The following is a 6670-nucleotide window of genomic DNA, read 5'->3' on the forward strand; positions in this document are numbered from 1 at the left end:
CACAGCCTATCCACTTGCCTACATCAAGAATTACTTATTATCATAAAAGAAAAAACTTCTTCTGAGCAAAGAAATAAACAGTTCTCCAAGAATTTCCAATTGATATACATTTTCATTTACGGATCATTTATGAAGCCACAAGTTAATAACCTCACACCTTCTCACCATCACCAGAAAATTATCTAACAAGGAGAAAGAACAAAGTTACAAACAAAAAGGAGTATATCTAAAGTCTAGAATACATGTAACATGTATCAAACATATTTATCATTAGAAACTACTGGTCATGTTCTAAACAGTTAACGTGAACAAGCACAAATAGTCAACTAATCTGAAGTGTAAACTACATGAAGGTAGTGCACAAATGGTATCTCCTAGCTAATATAGCTAGCCAAAGTTACAATGAAAAGTTGATACTGCATAAACTTCAATATATGTTTTTCATCACAGGTTGTTTATCCCATTCTGGATAAATTAAAAGGGAATCTTGGTTTGTGGTAGTGCCACATAGGCTTGTCTAGGGTTATCTTTTATATATATATATATATATATGATAGTACTAGATAAGAGTGTCCGTGCTAGCACGAGCCCAATATTTGTTATTTTTTTGTCTCACTTTTTGTGACATAGATAAATTTTAATATGATTTTTAAATATTTTAAGTTGTTAATTATTGTAATTTGTAGTACTTTTTACGTAATTTTTAAATAATATATGTTACTTCCCGTGTCCTAATAGATGTAGCACAAATCTACTACTTAACTATAAGTGTGGATAACCACACATATGGCGGTCAACACCATGTTGTTAATCTTTATAGATTTACAATACTTTTTACGTAGTCTTCAAATTAAATAATACATGTTATTTCTTTTGTCCCATTTTAAGTGACACCGATAGATTAATTTTATGAATCAATCGAATTTTTTTATAAGCAATTGAATTTTTTATATGTTTTTTTAAAAGAACAAATGGACGATTTTTACATTTGTTTTGGATATTCCTAAACCAAGTCTACCATTCGTAAATCACACCAGGAGCTCTCATATATGGATAAGTCACCTTATAGATTAATTAGTCAATTTGGCCCGAGACAACTCATGCTTTCCCTATGGTAAATGGATATAGACTGCTAGCTTTCTCCTATGAAATATCAGTTGAGAAGTTCTATGATTTTCAGTAATAAATACAATAGATGAAACCGAAAATATGAACCCAAAGAAAGCAATTTAAGCAATGAATCCACTTTACCACAATCACACACTAATGAAGGGCAGGCAAGCTAATGCTACCAATAAAGATACCAATGATGCATACATGCAAGGAATAGACAATAATGGGTATCCATAATTAAAAATAGGTTTAACTATCTTCTAAGCCATCCAAAAAAGTACCTTTGGCTTAGTGGAAAGCTTTAATACATCTTTGTCCTTTTATCCACTCGTAATTCTTTATTCAGAAACCACATGGTCATGTTTCGTTTTTTTCTAAACTTTAATCATATAAGTGATAAGTGAACCCTTAATTGAACACATTATTTGAGGTCTTACTTTTATGTGTATCACCCATTTTCCAATATTCAGCCTCCTCTTTTTTACAATCAAAATTAGTATTCCTGAAGATGGCTGATGCCTTTGTGTCATTCGCAGTTCAAAAATTGGGTGATTTCCTAATACAACAAGTTTCCCTGCTTACAAATCTGAGAGATGAAGTTAGATGGCTGAGAAATGAGATACTCTTCATACAGTCTTTCCTCAGAGATGCAGAACTAAAGCAAAACGGAGATCATAGAATTCAATAATGGGTGTTTGAGATCAACTCTATTGCTAATGATGTTGTTGCTATACTTGAGACTTATAGCTTTGAGGTTGGTAAACGTGCTAGTCGTCTCAAGGCTTGCGCTTGCATATATAGGAAGGAGAAGAAATTCTACAATGTCGCCGAGGAGATCCAATCACTCAAGCAACGAATCATGGATATATCTCGCAAACGAGAGACTTATGGTATCACAAAATATCAATTATAATTCAGGAGAAGGACCAAGTAATCAGTCTGCCATGGTTAGAACATTGAGGAGAACTACCTCATAAGTGGATGATCAGGATTCCATTTTTGTTGGACTTCAGGATGTTGTACAAACATTGCTAGCTCAACTTCTCAAAGCAGAGCCTCGTCGAACCGTCCTCTCCATTTATGGCATGGGCGGATTAGGCAAGACCACTCTTGCAAGAAACCTCTACAAAAATCCTAACATAGCCTCTAGCTTCCCTACACGCGCTTGGATATGTGTTTCGCAAGAGTACAACACAATGGATCTTCTTAAGACTATCATAAAATCCATCCAAGGTTGCGCCAAGAAAACTCTAGATTTGTTGGAAAAGATGGCAGAAATAGATCTAGAAAATCACCTTCGTAAGCTATTAACAGAATGCAAATACCTTGTGGTGGTTGATGATGTATGGCAGAGAGAAGCATGGGAGAGTTTGAAAAGAGTATTCCCGGATGGCAAGAAGGGCAGCAGAGTCATTATTACCACGCGCAAAGAGGATGTCGCCGAAAGAGCAGACGACAGAGGTTTTGTTCATAAACTTCGTTTCCTAAGTCAAGAAGAAAGTTGGGATCTCTTTTGTAGGAAACTACTTGATGTTCGAGCAATGGTTCCAGAAATGGAAAGTCTAGCTAAGGATATGGTGGAAAAGTGTAGAGGCTTACCTCTTGCAATTGTTGTATTGAGCGGACTACTTTCACATAAAAAGGGGATAAACGAATGGCAAAAGGTGAAAGATCACCTTTGGAAGAACATTAAAGAAGATAAATCTATTGAAATCTCTAACATACTATCCTTAAGCTACGATGATTTGTCAACTGCACTCAAGCAGTGTTTTCTCTACTTTGGTATTTTTCCAGAAGATCAACTGGTCTGGGCTGATAACATAATACGGATGTGGATGGCGGAGGGTTTCATACCCAGAGGAGAAGAAAGAATGGAGGATGTCGCTAAAGGCTTCTTGAATGAGCTGATAAGACGAAGCTTGGTTCAAGTGGCTAAAACATTTTGGGAAAGAGTTACTGAATGTAGGGTTCATGATTTACTCCGTGATCTTGCGATACAAAAGGCATTGGAGGTAAACTTCTTCGACATTTATGATCCAAGAAGCCACTCCATATCCTCTTTATGTATCAGACATGTGATTCATAGTCACGGAGAAAGGTACCTCTCACTTGATCTTTCTAACTTAAAGTTGAGGTCAATTATGTTCTTCGATCGAGATTTTTGTGAGATGAGTCTTATAAACTTCAGGAGTGTGTTCCAACATCTATATGTGTTGTACTTGGATATGAATGTTGGGAATATGTGTGTAGTACCTAATGCCATAGGAAGTTTGTACCACCTCAAGTTCTTAAGCTTGAGAGGTATCCATGATGTTCCCTCTTCCATTGGCAACCTCAAGAATCTACAGACACTTATTGTCGATGTGGGCTACACTTGCCAACTACCCCGCGAGATAGCTGACCTGATAAATTTAAGACATTTAGTTGCTCCGTATTCAAAACCTCTGGCACATATAAGCCAACTCACTAGTCTTCAAGTTCTTCGAAACATCTTTTGTGATCAATGGAAAGATGTTGACCCTGTTGATTTAGTCAATCTTCGAGAATTAAGGATGTATGATATTAAGAAATCTTACTCCCTAAACAACATTAGCAGCTTGAAAAACCTTAGCACTCTCGCATTGTTTGGTGTATATGATGATAACTCATCTCCATTCCCAGACCTTGAATTTGTTAATAGTTGTGAAAAGCTCCAGAAATTGTGGTTAGGTGGGAGATTAGAGAAACTGCCTCTGTTTCCAGATTCCATCACAATGATGCTTCTTGGGAACTCAGAACTGACGGAAGATCCGATGCCTATTTTGGGAAGGTTGCCAAACCTAAGGAATCTCCAATTGTCTAGAGCTTCTTATGAAGGAAAAGAAATAATGTGCAGTGATAACAGCTTCAGTCAACTAGAGTTCCTTCATCTTAGTCATCTTTGGAAGCTAGAAAGATGGGATTTAGGCACAAGTGCCATGCCTCTGATTAAAGGTCTTGGTATTCATAACTGTCCAAATTTAAAGGAGATTCCTGAGAGAATGAAATACGTGGATCTGTTGAATCTGAATTATATGTTGTGAAGCTTGTCAAGCAAATATCGTGTCTTCATAATCGTAGAGGTTTTAGTGAGAGTGGTTTTAGTGTTTGATTTCTTATTGTTATAAGCTTTTTGAGTGCCTGTAATTGGTTTGAACATAATTGTTTTAATTCATTGGTCTACTGTATGTTCTTTTGCTTATCCATATTTAAGACGATGCTTTATATGTTAAAATAAAATTAAAAATAGTATATGGTACTCTCTCTTGTCCACAATTTAGCATTTTTTTGATCCTCTTTTATAGTGAAAATGGTCAAAAATACCCTTAAATTATGTTAAAGGAATAAAAATGTCATCTGTTTATAGTTCGACTTAAAAATATCATTACTGTCAATACTTTGGTTCAAAAATACCCTTGCAGTCAATACTTTGGTCCAGAAATGCCCCTATAGTTACAAAATGTCTTTTTTCGAATAAATTTTTTTTTCGTGTTAAACACATCGTCTTCCTAATTAAAATATTATTAAAGAATACTATTCTTGTTTTCTTTCTTCTAAAAATCACTTTAACAAATAAAAATGTAGGAAATATTTTGTTTTCTTCTTAATCTCATTCTATCAATTAAAATAGAATAACTTCATGTACCCTTTTGACAGATATATATATAAAAGATCATAGTATATCCATCATTAATTTATATTTACTAGTTTTATGGCACGTACGTTGCACATGCGTATCGTATATAAAGTATACGATGTTGTAAAATAATATTAATATTACTAAATTAAAACTTTTTAGTAAATAATTATAATTTAAAGAACATAGGACAAGTGTTTTAAAATGATTAATACAGATTGTCATAGAGTTACATGTATTTTGAGATCAAAATGACCAGATATTGTTGAAACATTTCAAAATACATTCAAAGTTTAAATATGGGAAGAAAGTGATATTTCTTTAGAAGTATCATTATTTACTTCCCTCAATTTTGTAAACAAATCTAACCAACAAGATTTTTAAAAAATATCAATACAAAGAATGTCATCAATAGTCTTTCCTCTTGAGATTATGAACATAAATGATGGACACCATTTAAGTATAATTTTTCTCTTAAATATTCATACTTGAAATTTAGTATGTGCATGACACTAATAAGGATTACCATAAATATTTCAATATTTTATCTTTATACATAATCTATCGTTTACCAATTAATATTTGAGTAAAACTATCATAGAGAGGTAATTCTACAAAAAAAAAAAAAGGTACTTTATTGTTATACGAATGATGGTTAAATTGAGGTTTGAGTTTATGTCAAATATTTAGCTTGACCAATTATTTGTTTTAGATATACATATATATTTCAGTAGCTAATTTAATTTTAATATATGAACAACATCACCTTTGGTGAAAAATATTTCATTTTTTTAAGTTTCTACCTTATCTTTGTAGAATTGTAGTCTTCTCCTTTATCCTGCCTCATACATATCATATAGTTGTTGTCTAATGAAAGTATCTAGAATCTTATAGAAGTTGTATCGTGATATAATATATTAAACTTTTTCAATAANTAGTCTTCTCCTTTTTCCTGCCTTATACATATCATATAGTTGTTGTCTAATGAAAGTATCTAGAATCTTATAGAAGTTGTATCGTGATACATTATATTAAACTTTTTCAACAATAAAAATTAATAGATGAATAAAATAAAAGTATTCTTTATAGAATCTTTAATTTGATTTAAGATTATTTTATGACCAATCACTATTTTCTTATCTATTTTTATATAGCTAGAAAGGAGTGTATCTTGTGATATAAAATTTTCTCAAATTAAAATGAACAAAAAATAATAGGAAAAAAAATATGGAACGATACATAGCCAATGAAGAAGGAAGAAGAAAATATATTTTCATGCTATATTCACTATAGTATTCCATTTGATTAAAATCTCGTCACCAACTCTTTACTTTCTTCATTCATTTTTACTCACATATCTATTAAAAAATAATTATTATCATGTCTATATTATCATATTATAAGTAAAAGTGAAAATCTATTTTTGAAATTATGGATTTAACATCAAAACTACTGATTCAATGGACAACGTTGATGCCCGTTGTTTTAGCAAAATCAGAAAGAAACTGCTTCATTTGAGGGTAAAAAAATAAAAAATAAAAAACCAAAGAAGAAATATCTTACCCAAATCATGTGACTTTTTTCATATTTGTTTATTATTATTGTCTTTCCCACAACTTTTCGTCACTGTAAACTCATGAAAATCGTAAGAAAAAATACGATTGTGTATTTATGAATGATTTGCTATGATTTGTTTGTTTTATTTAAAAATAATACTTAGACTGGTTTAAGAGTCACCACTTAATTTTTAAAGAAAAATTAAGAAAACTATTTTTTCAAAAGATTAAAACAGTAAATCTAATCAAAATATTTGAGGGGTTAGGGGTTCATATTAGCATTTCGGGAAGATTTTGAAAGCATCCGAAATGTCCGCTAACACGCGATTATCCGATAATTGACTAT

The 6670-nt window shown here is 32.1% G+C and overlaps 1 pseudogene; it reads left to right on the plus strand.

Annotated features, from left to right (window-relative positions):
• The first annotated feature begins 1542 nt into the window (after positions 1–1542).
• LOC125854558 (disease resistance protein RPP13-like) lies at positions 1543–4175 on the plus strand (annotated as a pseudogene).
• Positions 4176–6670: the final 2495 nt, after the last annotated feature.

Source organism: Solanum stenotomum, chromosome 2, assembly GCF_019186545.1.
Source record: "Solanum stenotomum isolate F172 chromosome 2, ASM1918654v1, whole genome shotgun sequence".
Classification (NCBI taxonomy): Eukaryota; Viridiplantae; Streptophyta; class Magnoliopsida; order Solanales; family Solanaceae; genus Solanum; species Solanum stenotomum.